This window comes from Sminthopsis crassicaudata, chromosome 1 (assembly GCF_048593235.1).
Source record: "Sminthopsis crassicaudata isolate SCR6 chromosome 1, ASM4859323v1, whole genome shotgun sequence".
NCBI lineage: Eukaryota > Metazoa > Chordata > Mammalia > Dasyuromorphia > Dasyuridae > Sminthopsis > Sminthopsis crassicaudata.
This window is the reverse complement of record NC_133617.1, coordinates 63,418,009-63,433,306: the sequence shown is the minus strand read 5'-3', so window position 1 is coordinate 63,433,306 and position 15,298 is coordinate 63,418,009. Positions and strand designations below refer to the sequence as shown.

The 15,298-nt window shown below is 39.3% G+C and overlaps 4 non-coding genes across 4 annotated transcripts in view; 2 read left to right on the top strand and 2 right to left on the bottom strand.

The window, feature by feature from the left end:
* TRNAF-GAA (transfer RNA phenylalanine (anticodon GAA)) overlaps nt 1–36 on the top strand; it is a 73-nt gene extending 37 nt beyond the window's left edge. The window contains exon 1 of the tRNA in view: nt 1–36. This exon is cut by the window's left edge and continues 37 nt beyond it. This is a non-coding gene — a tRNA (tRNA-Phe).
* A 1,775-nt stretch (nt 37–1,811) lies between these two features.
* TRNAF-GAA (transfer RNA phenylalanine (anticodon GAA)) lies at nt 1,812–1,884 on the top strand. Its single transcript has one exon. It is a non-coding gene; the product is annotated as a tRNA-Phe (tRNA).
* Nucleotides 1,885–3,920: 2,036 nt separating this feature from the next.
* TRNAM-CAU (transfer RNA methionine (anticodon CAU)) lies at nt 3,921–3,992 on the bottom strand. The gene has a single exon. It is a non-coding gene; the product is annotated as a tRNA-Met (tRNA).
* Nucleotides 3,993–9,675: 5,683 nt separating this feature from the next.
* On the bottom strand, nt 9,676–9,747 carry TRNAM-CAU (transfer RNA methionine (anticodon CAU)). The gene has a single exon. It is a non-coding gene; the product is annotated as a tRNA-Met (tRNA).
* Nucleotides 9,748–15,298: the final 5,551 nt, after the last annotated feature.

The following is a 15,298-nucleotide window of genomic DNA, read 5'->3' as shown; positions in this document are numbered from 1 at the left end:
ATCTAAAGGTCCCTGGTTCGATCCCGGGTTTCGGCAATGGTAAAAATTTTAGAACTTAACTTCGTCAAAAGTGTTTCAGAAATCTGTACTGCTTTGTCGTCGCAGTCTAATCTCTATATCACGCGCAGCTTGTTTTCTAAACGAATTAATCCATTACTCTTTTGTATCTTTAAATAGGATTCCCATAGAAGGCGAGTTCACTATTCCATTTTCCAGAGAACCGTCACAGGGCCACGTTTCCCTTGTGTAGAGTGAAAACGTCTTTTCTCTAGGAAATCCGTAGCTTGGAGGGACATTTGCCCGGGGGGAAGGGGAGAGATTGATGGGGAAAATGTCTCTCCGGAGGTACTCGAAGTCTTCAGGGAAATGAAAGCAAGACTTTTTGGAATCACTCCGGACTTTTCTTTTTCCCTTGGGCTAAGAAGGCAATTACAGATCCCCTTCCAATTGGTCCTCATAATCATCCCCCTTCTGGTTTCACTTCATCTCTTGCTCAAGTGATTGATCCAGGTGTTATTTATGGAGGTCACCCTGCAGATCAGTTCCATTCAATCCTATTCAATCCGACCAATCCATCCCAATCCTATCCAATAAAGATTTATCTAGATCTCGTAATCCAGGACTGTAGGAAGACCATGCCCAAACCAAAACAATCCCTGCTCTCAAGACTGATCCATTCTACTGGAGGAGTGAGAAATATAGCACGTAAACAGATAAATATATCCATTAATTTTTTCTTTTTAAAATTTAATTTTTTAATTTAACAATCTTTTTTCTTCTGACCACCTCCTTGCAAAACTTTTACACAGATGTGCATAGCCAAGAAAAATACATTCCCATATATTTAAAAATGTCATTCTCTACCTTGAGTTTCTCCCTATCTTTACCAGAAGGTGGGAAGTATTCTTGATCAATGCTCCTTTGCTATTGTGGCTAATCATTGTGTAGATCAATATTCTTAAGTCTTTCCAAGAAAGAGCTCCCACTTCTTCCGTAGAGCTCCTCGCGAGAATTTCTGGAAAGATATGGGGAAACATCGCACAGTATGAGGTTGTGGTTGGTTGTGATGTACACTAAGAGATAACATACCTACGGGAATAAGATTTGCCTTTAGATCTAGCTTTTTGAGATATTTCTAGATTTGGATTGTCACACAGAACGTTAACTAAGCTGCATCATCCCCAAGAGAACATCTTGAGTACTCTATTAAGAGACTTTCAAGAGCAGTATTTCTTACATAGGCTTTCCAAGCTTGACCTCATTTTCTCCTCAATTCCATATATAGGAGATGGGATAGTTTATCACAGGCTGTTGGAAGGACGTTTTATAGCGAATATATTATCCTTTCGCAGCATTTGACACTAGAGATCTCTGTCTTCTATTTCCTTTTTGAAACCTTTTCTTTTTGGATTCTTTACTCTGCTCTCCCTTATTCTTCTATAGGTTAGGATGAACATAGTACTTAGTTCTGAAGGGCTCTCAAAAGCTCTACCGGGAACAGAAGGTGAGGTCTTCACTTGATTGCGTTGCAAGTGGAATTTAGTTCAGTAGTATTCTGTATATTGATGAAATAATAGGTCTAGTTCAACGCAATCAGTGAAATTTCATGGTGCTTCTCTCACATAGCAGAAGCTTTCCTATAACGCTCAAATAGAATTGGAGTGAAGGCTTGGCAAATTCGGTGTAACCAGAATTGATTCGGAATCAATAATTCGAATCAACAATTTCCCCTGTAGAAACTATTAGATTTGAAAAGATAAAAAAATTGGTGTCTTTAGAGGAGAATAGTATAAGAAAAGGCCTGTAAGCAAGCCGAAATAGCTCAGTTGGGAGAGCGTTAGACTGAAGATCTAAAGGTCCCTGGTTCAATCCCGGGTTTCGGCAATAGTTTTTGCTCTGTGACAAATTGCATCTGCTGCCCTCTGCTATTTTCTTTTTCCTTAATTCCCGGCTGCTTCTACTACTACTCTGCTCAGATATTTTATTTGTCTGACTCTTTGCTCCATTTTTGTTGGAACAGAATCCTTTGACTTTGAACTTGGTCTTCCTCAAAGCTGAACTGCAGTCAGTAAGACCTTAGTTGAAGTTCCCCCTTAAATAAGTCTGTCTCATCGATTGGAGCAGTTGTATTATAGTATTGTACTCAGTACTATATGCTGAGCTATAACTCAGTATTCTTGGAATATATATTTCTGGAAGACTTGTAGCAATGACTGTACTCTCTAGGTCATTTTGCCACTACTCAAGAACCAAACCGGGAGAACGTCAAAAATAAAACAAATATATTTTATGTCTAAGGTTTCCCCAAAAATGGAGACATATATGCAAATATGAAGATATGGGCCATCTTTACAGAAGATCCTGTACAAAAATATAGCTGTAACTCATAGGAACATTTACATTTCCTCCACTTAAAAAAAAATGCTTAAATAATGAAAAGTGGCCAATGATGAAGTATTTCTTAGAGTAGGGCTTCTTAAACTTTTTCCACTGTTAAACCCTTTCAAAAAGAATTTTTTACAAGACTGTGTGTGAGTAGGTATTTAAAATAGGTATGCAAATCCATTCCTTTCAGATAACAAATCATAATCTTGTAACCCTCAGATTCAATAATGTGACTCCATGACCCACAGTTTAAGCTTTGCCTTAAGAACACACGCAATAATCTCTCTCCCAGACTAATACATGTGTAAGTTTAGTAAACCTGATACGGGAAATATTCCTTCTGTACTTTGGAGAATACACAGATAATCTTTAACTGTTTCCTGTTAACTTTTTGAATATTGATAACAAAAAGATTTAATTGGCTGCTTAACTGGAATTGAGTGTATATGAAAAATGCTTGACCAAGTGAACTCTCTCTCCACTTAGTGAACTAAGAACTATTTGTGGACCTTCACGAGAGGGAACTTTGGGATATAGACCGTGTAACATGTGAGGCACTGCAAAGAACTGCCCAGCGTGGCACACGACTTGCAGCAAAGAAGGTGCTGTGTTCTGAGAGAAGCACAATGGTAGTAGCTCAAAAGAAACCTGAGATGTGCAAATTGAGAAGTATCTCGAATTCAATTTTTTATCGTATGCACTATCTGTGCCTGAAAAATGGTATAACTTTCCAGCTAGCATTTTCCTGATCAACCAGTTGGACACCCTGGACCTTGACTTTAACATAGGGCTGTCATTCTGGACCTCTGAGTACAAAGGACAACAATCAGCCCATGGTGCCACTATCTCTTGTGTCTGTGTTTATTTCCTCATTCGTAGCAAAGGAAGATCAGAAATGCAATTCCCCAACTCAATCTGTGATAGAACATTCATGTTGTAAATAATAACGAAGAGGATAGTTTCAGTTAAACCCAGGAAGATTGATATGAATTGGAGCAGAGTGAAGTGAGCAGGAAAAGAAAAATAATGGAAACAACAACAACAACAACACTAATATTGTAAAGGCAAGCGAGTTTGCAAGACTTGGGGACCCTGATCAACAAAAGGAGCAACCACAATTGCGGAGCACCTATGTTGAAAAATGCAGCCTCTTTCTAGATAAAGAGATGATGGATTCAAAATCTATTTATGAAGGCATTGCTCTGCCTCTTCTACATCAACGAGAAGTGTCAAGAGGATTTTACTGCTTTGGTCTCTAAGCTGTGAGTAGGTGGAGACACACAAAGCCCGCCTAGAGGGAGGTTTGTAAAGATCAAGTATCCACTTAATTCCCCTCAAAGGCAAGAATGCAGTGTTGAGAAGTCACTGCTTTTTGCTGCTCCTATGGAATGGGTTCAGTAAAACGCAGCAAAGACACCTAGGAGGGTTTTTGGGTACCCAGTACAACAAGTCAAGTTCACAAATTAGATAGCGCAGATTTCAGAGAGAGAAATGCCATGCCCCTGGGCATTTTCACAATAGAAGAAGAAAGCTTATAGCAGAGGATGGTTTCGATCCATCGACCTCTGGGTTATGGGCCCAGCACGCTTCCGCTGCGCCACTCTGCTGCTGCCCGACCAAGGTCAAAGTCACTTTAAGTCACCTTGACATTCCTTCCACCTTGTCTTTAGATGGACTTCCTTCAAGTTTCTGCACCTTCAGAATTTTCCATGAGACTTAGTTCCCAACCCCCACCCCCACCCCGCCAAACCCTTAGGAAAAGGGTCCCTCTTTGGGGGTGAGGGAGTGCAAAACGACGGGGGAAAAAAATCGAAAGCCACGGCATTTTCCTTGCGATTTATTTATTTATTTTCTCAAAGATGCCTCCTTACAATTAAAGTTTCTTCTTTCCGTTCTTGAAAAGTTCTATGACAGCAGCATGCTGAAGATTAGGGAACCGGGGCGGCGGCAGCTGGGGAAACCAGCGAAAACTCAGAAGGATCTTGAATTATTTTCGCTCTGATTTGTCCACAGATTCTTTTCTCTCTCTCACGTTTCGTCTACACACAAAAAAATCACTGCCGGTCCTCTGGTGGCCTTTGTTGTTGTTGTTTTGTTTGTTTGTTTGTTTTAATCTATCCAAAAGATATAAAAGGGATGAAAAGGCAGTGAAAAATACACTCAAGTGGAAAGTCTAGCCTTGAGAACTGACCGTGGTTCTGAAAGTCAGAGAAGGTGTGAGGCTTATTGGGGAGGAATTCTTAGTGGCCATTCTTCAAAGTGCAGCTCTTTGGAGAGCTCATTTTGCACCTATAACCAGATTCCATGCCAGATATCAGATAATTCTCTTAACTTATGAAAATTTATTTCTCTTCACTTAAGGACGCTTATTCCTCCTTTCCCTGTCAGTCTTTCCGGAAGTGAAGGAGGCTCCTTGGTCAAGCGTGAAGCGAGTGTAAATGGACCTCTCTTTGGTTCCACAGGCGTTTAGTTTTGTCTCTTATATCAAAAGTAGCATCCAGTTTTGTTAGGTAAACTCTGAATCAATCATACATTGTAGATGCACAGAAAAGAAGAGGAAAACACCCCTGCTCTCAAGGAATTGAAGGCTGGAAAAAGGAGATGGTATTAATAACTCCCTAATTCTGTTTCCATATGAGAGAATTCTTTGGGCATCCAAATCCAGTCTTTCATGAGTTCTTCCTGAAACCCACCAGTCTCGATCTCTAGTAACACGGAGAATATGTCTACACCACCAGTCTCAACCAGTTTAGACATCTATAAAGGCAATGTCTAGATCTCAGTGACTATATGCCCTCATTCACGAAAAACAAAAAGGAAAAGGAAACAAACAAACAAAAACAGCCATACAGATGGTTTCTGATTTCTGTCTACAAACCATAGCAACATTTGGTCCTTGCTTGACAAACATAATAGCAGAACAAGAATTGAATTTGGAGTCAGAACACAATTTTACATCCCGCATTTACCATATGCTTCCCGAGATTTTAAGCAAATCATTTTACTTTTCTGGGCCTTCTTCCCTTGTTTGTAAAATGAGGAGGACGGGATAGATGTCATGTTCATTTTATTAGTAATCTTAGTAACCTAAGACTATGTTGCCCAGCAGCCCAACCAAAATAAGAAAATTCTGTCATAAGATCAAAATGTTACATTTTATATGAATTCTGCTGATCTCTACCTAATGGTAGCCTTTTAATGCCTGCCTGATTGCTTATGTCTCTTCCTCTTCCTCTCCCAGGAGTTGGGTAATAGACCGTAAAAAAAAAAAAAAAAAAAAAAAAAAAAGGAACAAACGATTTGAATGCTATTATCGTTTTCTATTACACCTCACCTAAAATACAAATTGACCAATAATGCCATAGCATGCCAACCCAAGAATCAGATGCTTCCCTATGGGAGTGTACAAGTGTTTCATTTCAGTGACATACAGAAAAAGAAAAAAAAAGCAAACAAACAGAGCAACAGCTTGATAAGCCAGTGTTCTGATATAATATGCAAGTAGTGTCTAGTTAAAATCACCATTTACTGAAGTCATGGAATAAGAACAAAGGAAAAAGAACCCAAATAAATGGCGAGATGGAATGCAGTTAATATATATTATCAGCTTCCCTTTAAGACCCCTCCTACTGGAAAAAAAAAAAAGTATTCCTTTTTCTCCTCCCCATCCAAAAGAGGTGAATAGGATCCTCACATGGAAGACAGACATGATTAAAAGAGAAATACATGAGTTGATAAATAACCAACTTCGTCCTTATTTTCCAATATTTATTCAGTAGGATCTTTCCCCATTTCCCCACCCACCCCCAAAAAAGTGAGAGCCGCACACCTATGCAATTTCTGTTTATTTGTTAATGGAAGATTCATATTCTGAAGGTTTCTCAGAGAGCCAGATTTTGTTCCGTCGATTTTGCAACATTATATGAGACTATCTTTTCCCTATTGTGATTGTACAGAAACAGCTAGCTCTAACTTGAATCAAAGTAAAAGTAGGCAGGTTCCATGCACTTGTCATCAGTTGCCCCTAGCAGGAACATATTATTTTCTGTAGCTAGATGTCTTTGATCCACATCCTGTAAAGAATCAAACAAATGAAAAGTCTTTATAATTTTCTTCTTTAACACCACACAAGTCATGTCAGACCAATGTTAAACCCTTACTTAGCTATCACCCATCGTATGATGTTTAAAACTATTTAAAATCGGTTTGATGGCACTTTATGCCCAGATTTTAGTTTCTTGCATTGGTGTTTTCTCTCCTACTCCCATTGCCAATCAGGGATTTTATTCCCTCTATTGCCAAGAACATTTCTTAACAGGGAGCTTCCTCATGTATTTGGGGATCATAGTAAAAGATAAGGTATTCCCAACAATCCAGCTTCTAAGTTGGACCTTCGAACATGTCTTCCGTATGGAGAAAGATGCATCCGGTTCCTAGGTCTGCTTTTAACATACAGTAGCCTACACGTTTAAAATTCTATATAGGCAAAAAACACATAAGTGGCAACGTTATCTTCAGGAACATAAGCCGACTTCTATTTTGACACTTGCTTCTTCCATTAAACACCTTCCCAGTGACACAATTCCTCACAAAGTTTCATTCCTCAGCTTTTTCTAGAAATTTTATGTTAGGTGGGGGCTCAGAACCAATTCAAAGACCAATTTCTTACATCCCACCAGATCTGATATCTACACAAATCACACACCCACCTCTGTGTATGCGATATCTTGGTACCATCCATACCTCTACAGTTTCTGCTTCAGGTCTTATATCCTTGCATTTACGAACTATCTTCCTTTTTAACTTGTCCAATTTAACTGAAGGAAGGAGTCACGTATTAAATCTCTGTGTCATCTTGGCTAAATATGAAAATAGAACACTGATACATTTCTAAGCTGTTAGATAATTAGGTGGTCCACTGGATAGAACACTGGGACTGAAGTTAAGAAAAGCACACTTCACATTTAGCCTAAGACATTGAAAAAGCTCTGTGACTCTGAACAACCCAATTATCCTTGATTTGACTCAGTTGACTCAAATGGAAATAATAGGCCCCTGCCTCTCACACTTGTAATATTTGTAAAAGTACTTAGCCCTTGCCTGGCACATAGTAGGTGGTATATTATCATACTTATATTAGAATATACAAAATATCATATATATATATGTTTATATGTATATATGTAGTATATGAAATACTTATTCTCTTCTCCTTGGCTGTTTTCATTTGCATTAAAGATCCTCTTTCTGTGGAGGTCAGCCCATGGCCTACTCATAGGTCCACCATGTGGTAGTTAAGGTAGTTAAAAGTAGTAACTCAATATCAATCTCAGGTCTCAGAGGAGCCTTCTTAAAAGCCAAAGGGCAGCTTGTCCAAATCAAAGAACTTGGCCCAGATCTTAAACCTGAGCAGAGCTACTTTTCTTTCCTTTTATAAAAATGGTGATATTTTATTGGGGATGGATGTGAGAAGAAGTATCAATGACAGATTTGGAAATGCAAAAGCAAAGTTTTCATTCTGCTGACTTTTAAAATGTGGCAACAATAATTGCATCAGACCCAGCATTTATTAAGTGCTGACTATATGCCAAGCATATGGGCCATCTCCACAGAACATACTGTAGCAAAGAATAGTTGCAAGGCACAGGGACATTTATATTTCCTCCACTATTTAAAAAAAAAATGCTTACATAATGAAGAGTGCCCAATGATGTATTTCTTAGAGCCGGGCTTCTAGAAAATTTTCCACTCTTGATCCTTTTTCACCAAGAAGTTTTTACAAGATCGTGTGTGTGTGTGTGTGTGTGTGTGTGTGTGTGTGTGTGTGTGTGTGTGTATTTAACATGGGTATGCAAATCCAATGCTTTCAGATACCAACCCATAATCTTGTAACCCCCACATTCAATTAGGTGACTCCATGACCCACAGTTTCAGCTTTGCCTGAGGACACATACAATATTCTCTCTCCCCTACTAATACATGTGTAGGCTTAGTAAACCTGATCCTGGAAATGTAAGATAGGATTCTTTCCTTCTGTACTTTGCGGAATGCATAGATATTCTTTGACTGCTTCTTGTTATCTTTTTGCCTAGTGATAACAAACCTTTAAATTGGCTGCTTAACTGGAATTGAGTGTATATGAAAAATGCTTGACCAAGGAACTCTCTCTCTCCACTTAGTGAACTACGAATTATTTGTGGATCTTCACGTGAGGAGGGTCTCTCATCCCCACCATCTGGTCAGAAGAAATGTTTCACAGGCACTCAAGGACTCCTTGAAGAACTTTGGGATATAGACCGTGTAACATGTGAGGCACTGCAAAGAACTGCCCAGCGTGGCAGACTTGCAGCAAAGAAGGTGCTGTGTTCTGAGAGAAGCACAATGGTAGTAGCTCAAAAGAAACCTGAGATGTGCAAATTGAGAAGTATCTCGAATTCAATTTTTTATCGTATGCACTATCTGTGCCTGATTAATGGTATAACCTTCCAGCTAGCATTTTCCTGATCAACCAGTTGGACACCCTGGACCTTGACTTTAACATAGGGCTGTCATTCTGGACCTCTGAGTACAAAGGACAACAATCAGCCCATGGTGCCACTATCTCTTGTGTCTGTGTTTATTTCCTCATTCGTAGCAAAGGAAAATCAGAAATGCAATTCCCCAACTCAATCTGTGATAGAACATTCATGTTGTAAATAATAACGAAGAGGATAGTTTCAGTTAAACCCAGGAAGATTGATATGAATTGGAGCAGAGTGAAGTGAGCAGGAAAAGAAAAATAATGGAAACAACAACAACAACAACACTAATATTGTAAAGGCAAGCGAGTTTGCAAGACTTGGGGACCCTGATCAACAAAAGGAGCAACCACAATTGCGGAGCACCTATGTTGAAAAATGCAGCCTCTTTCTAGATAAAGAGATGATGGATTCAAAATCTATTTATGAAGGCATTGCTCTGCCTCTTCTACATCAACGAGAAGTGTCAAGAGGATTTTACTGCTTTGGTCTCTAAGCTGTGAGTAGGTGGAGACACACAAAGCCCGCCTAGAGGGAGGTTTGTAAAGATCAAGTATCCACTTAATTCCCCTCAAAGGCAAGAATGCAGTGTTGAGAAGTCACTGCTTTTTGCTGCTCCTATGGAATGGGTTCAGTAAAACGCAGCAAAGACACCTAGGAGGGTTTTTGGATACCCAGTACAACAAGTCAAGTTCACAAATTAGATAGCGCAGATTTCAGAGAGAGAAATGCCATGCCCCTGGGCATTTTCACAATAGAAGAAGAAAGCTTATAGCAGAGGATGGTTTCGATCCATCGACCTCTGGGTTATGGGCCCAGCACGCTTCCGCTGCGCCACTCTGCTGCTGCCTGACCAAGGTCAAAGTCACTTTAAGTCACCTTGACATTCCTTCCACCTTGTCTTTAGATGGACTTCCTTCAAGTTTCTGCACCTTCAGAATTTTCCATGAGACTTAGTTCCCAACCCCCACCCCCACCCCGCCAAACCCTTAGGAAAAGGGTCCCTCTTTGGGGGTGAGGGAGTGCAAAACGACGGGGGAAAAAAATCGAAAGCCACGGCATTTTCCTTGCGATTTATTTATTTATTTTCTCAAAGATGCCTCCTTACAATTAAAGTTTCTTCTTTCCGTTCTTGAAAAGTTCTATGACAGCAGCATGCTGAAGATTAGGGAACCGGGGCGGCGGCAGCTGGGGAAACCAGCGAAAACTCAGAAGGATCTTGAATTATTTTCGCTCTGATTTGTCCACAGATTCTTTTCTCTCTCTCACGTTTCGTCTACACACAAAAAAATCACTGCCGGTCCTCTGGTGGCCTTTGTTGTTGTTGTTTTGTTTGTTTGTTTGTTTTAATCTATCCAAAAGATATAAAAGGGATGAAAAGGCAGTGAAAAATACACTCAAGTGGAAAGTCTAGCCTTGAGAACTGACCGTGGTTCTGAAAGTCAGAGAAGGTGTGAGGCTTATTGGGGAGGAATTCTTAGTGGCCATTCTTCAAAGTGCAGCTCTTTGGAGAGCTCATTTTGCACCTATAACCAGATTCCATGCCAGATATCAGATAATTCTCTTAAATTATGAAAATTTATTTCTCTTCACTTAAGGACGCTTATTCCTCCTTTCCCTGTCAGTCTTTCCGGAAGTGAAGGAGGCTCCTTGGTCAAGCGTGAAGCGAGTGTAAATGGACCTCTCTTTGGTTCCACAGGCGTTTAGTTTTGTCTCTTATACCAAAAGTAGCATCCAGTTTTGTTAGGTAAACTCTGAATCAATCATACATTGTAGATGCACAGAAAAGAAGAGGAAAACACCCCTGCTCTCAAGGAATTGAAGGCTGGAAAAAGGAGATGGTATTAATAACTCCCTAATTCTGTTTCCATATGAGAGAATTCTTTGGGCATCCAAATCCAGTCTTTCATGAGTTCTTCCTGAAACCCACCAGTCTCGATCTCTCGTAACACGGAGAATATGTCTACACCACCAGTCTCAACCAGTTTAGACATCTATAAAGGCAATGTCTAGATCTCAGTGACTATATGCCCTCATTCACGAAAAACAAAAAGGAAAAGGAAACAAACAAACAAAAACAGCCATACAGATGGTTTCTGATTTCTGTCTACAAACCATAGCAACATTTGGTCCTTGCTTGACAAACATAATAGCAGAACAAGAATTGAATTTGGAGTCAGAACACAATTTTACATCCCGCATTTACCATATGCTTCCCGAGATTTTAAGCAAATCATTTTACTTTTCTGGGCCTTCTTCCCTTGTTTGTAAAATGAGGAGGACGGGATAGATGTCATGTTCATTTTATTAGTAATCTTAGTAACCTAAGACTATGTTGCCCAGCAGCCCAACCAAAATAAGAAAATTCTGTCATAAGATCAAAATGTTACATTTTATATGAATTCTGCTGATCTCTACCTAATGGTAGCCTTTTAATGCCTGCCTGATTGCTTATGTCTCTTCCTCTTCCTCTCCCAGGAGTTGGGTAATAGACCGTAAAAAAAAAAAAAAAAAAAAAAAAAAAAGGAACAAACGATTTGAATGCTATTATCGTTTTCTATTACACCTCACCTAAAATACAAATTGACCAATAATGCCATAGCATGCCAACCCAAGAATCAGATGCTTCCCTATGGGAGTGTACAAGTGTTTCATTTCAGTGACATACAGAAAAAGAAAAAAAAAGCAAACAAACAGAGCAACAGCTTGATAAGCCAGTGTTCTGATATAATATGCAAGTAGTGTCTAGTTAAAATCACCATTTACTGAAGTCATGGAATAAGAACAAAGGAAAAAGAACCCAAATAAATGGCGAGATGGAATGCAGTTAATATATATTATCAGCTTCCCTTTAAGACCCCTCCTACTGGAAAAAAAAAAAAGTATTCCTTTTTCTCCTCCCCATCCAAAAGAGGTGAATAGGATCCTCACATGGAAGACAGACATGATTAAAAGAGAAATACATGAGTTGATAAATAACCAACTTCGTCCTTATTTTCCAATATTTATTCAGTAGGATCTTTCCCCATTTCCCCACCCACCCCCAAAAAAGTGAGAGCCGCACACCTATGCAATTTCTGTTTATTTGTTAATGGAAGATTCATATTCTGAAGGTTTCTCAGAGAGCCAGATTTTGTTCCGTCGATTTTGCAACATTATATGAGACTATCTTTTCCCTATTGTGATTGTACAGAAACAGCTAGCTCTAACTTGAATCAAAGTAAAAGTAGGCAGGTTCCATGCACTTGTCATCAGTTGCCCCTAGCAGGAACATATTATTTTCTGTAGCTAGATGTCTTTGATCCACATCCTGTAAAGAATCAAACAAATGAAAAGTCTTTATAATTTTCTTCTTTAACACCACACAAGTCATGTCAGACCAATGTTAAACCCTTACTTAGCTATCACCCATCGTATGATGTTTAAAACTATTTAAAATCGGTTTGATGGCACTTTATGCCCAGATTTTAGTTTCTTGCATTGGTGTTTTCTCTCCTACTCCCATTGCCAATCAGGGATTTTATTCCCTCTATTGCCAAGAACATTTCTTAACAGGGAGCTTCCTCATGTATTTGGGGATCATAGTAAAAGATAAGGTATTCCCAACAATCCAGCTTCTAAGTTGGACCTTCGAACATGTCTTCCGTATGGAGAAAGATGCATCCGGTTCCTAGGTCTGCTTTTAACATACAGTAGCCTACACGTTTAAAATTCTATATAGGCAAAAAACACATAAGTGGCAACGTTATCTTCAGGAACATAAGCCGACTTCTATTTTGACACTTGCTTCTTCCATTAAACACCTTCCCAGTGACACAATTCCTCACAAAGTTTCATTCCTCAGCTTTTTCTAGAAATTTTATGTTAGGTGGGGGCTCAGAACCAATTCAAAGACCAATTTCTTACATCCCACCAGATCTGATATCTACACAAATCACACACCCACCTCTGTGTATGCGATATCTTGGTACCATCCATACCTCTACAGTTTCTGCTTCAGGTCTTATATCCTTGCATTTACGAACTATCTTCCTTTTTAACTTGTCCAATTTAACTGAAGGAAGGAGTCACGTATTAAATCTCTGTGTCATCTTGGCTAAATATGAAAATAGAACACTGATACATTTCTAAGCTGTTAGATAATTAGGTGGTCCACTGGATAGAACACTGGGACTGAAGTTAAGAAAAGCACACTTCACATTTAGCCTAAGACATTGAAAAAGCTCTGTGACTCTGAACAACCCAATTATCCTTGATTTGACTCAGTTGACTCAAATGGAAATAATAGGCCCCTGCCTCTCACACTTGTAATATTTGTAAAAGTACTTAGCCCTTGCCTGGCACATAGTAGGTGGTATATTATCATACTTATATTAGAATATACAAAATATCATATATATATATGTTTATATGTATATATGTAGTATATGAAATACTTATTCTCTTCTCCTTGGCTGTTTTCATTTGCATTAAAGATCCTCTTTCTGTGGAGGTCAGCCCATGGCCTACTCATAGGTCCACCATGTGGTAGTTAAGGTAGTTAAAAGTAGTAACTCAATATCAATCTCAGGTCTCAGAGGAGCCTTCTTAAAAGCCAAAGGGCAGCTTGTCCAAATCAAAGAACTTGGCCCAGATCTTAAACCTGAGCAGAGCTACTTTTCTTTCCTTTTATAAAAATGGTGATATTTTATTGGGGATGGATGTGAGAAGAAGTATCAATGACAGATTTGGAAATGCAAAAGCAAAGCTTTCATTCTGCTGACTTTTAAAATGTGGCAACAATAATTGCATCAGACCCAGCATTTATTAAGTGCTGACTATATGCCAAGCATATGGGCCATCTCCACAGAACATACTGTAGCAAAGAATAGTTGCAAGACACAGGGACATTTATATTTCCTCCACTATTTAAAAAAAAAAATGCTTACATAATGAAGAGTGCCCAATGATGTATTTCTTAGAGCCGGGCTTCTAGAAAATTTTCCACTCTTGATCCTTTTTCACCAAGAAGTTTTTACAAGATCGTGTGTGTGTGTGTGTGTGTGTGTGTGTGTGTGTGTGTGTGTGTGTGTGTATTTAACATGGGTATGCAAATCCAATGCTTTCAGATACCAACCCATAATCTTGTAACCCCCACATTCAATTAGGTGACTCCATGACCCACAGTTTCAGCTTTGCCTGAGGACACATACAATATTCTCTCTCCCCTACTAATACATGTGTAGGCTTAGTAAACCTGATCCTGGAAATGTAAGATAGGATTCTTTCCTTCTGTACTTTGCGGAATGCATAGATATTCTTTGACTGCTTCTTGTTATCTTTTTGCCTAGTGATAACAAACCTTTAAATTGGCTGCTTAACTGGAATTGAGTGTATATGAAAAATGCTTGACCAAGGAACTCTCTCTCTCCACTTAGTGAACTACGAATTATTTGTGGATCTTCACGTGAGGAGGGTCTCTCATCCCCACCATCTGGTCAGAAGAAATGTTTCACAGGCACTCAAGGACTCCTTGAAGAACTTTGGGATATAGACCGTGTAACATGTGAGGCACTGCAAAGAACTGCCCAGCGTGGCAGACTTGCAGCAAAGAAGGTGCTGTGTTCTGAGAGAAGCACAATGGTAGTAGCTCAAAAGAAACCTGAGATGTGCAAATTGAGAAGTATCTCGAATTCAATTTTTTATCGTATGCACTATCTGTGCCTGATTAATGGTATAACCTTCCAGCTAGCATTTTCCTGATCAACCAGTTGGACACCCTGGACCTTGACTTTAACATAGGGCTGTCATTCTGGACCTCTGAGTACAAAGGACAACAATCAGCCCATGGTGCCACTATCTCTTGTGTCTGTGTTTATTTCCTCATTCGTAGCAAAGGAAAATCAGAAATGCAATTCCCCAACTCAATCTGTGATAGAACATTCATGTTGTAAATAATAACGAAGAGGATAGTTTCAGTTAAACCCAGGAAGATTGATATGAATTGGAGCAGAGTGAAGTGAGCAGGAAAAGAAAAATAATGGAAACAACAACAACAACAACACTAATATTGTAAAGGCAAGCGAGTTTGCAAGACTTGGGGACCCTGATCAACAAAAGGAGCAACCACAATTGCGGAGCACCTATGTTGAAAAATGCAGCCTCTTTCTAGATAAAGAGATGATGGATTCAAAATCTATTTATGAAGGCATTGCTCTGCCTCTTCTACATCAACGAGAAGTGTCAAGAGGATTTTACTGCTTTGGTCTCTAAGCTGTGAGTAGGTGGAGACACACAAAGCCCGCCTAGAGGGAGGTTTGTAAAGATCAAGTATCCACTTAATTCCCCTCAAAGGCAAGAATGCAGTGTTGAGAAGTCACTGCTTTTTGCTGCTCCTATGGAATGGGTTCAGTAAA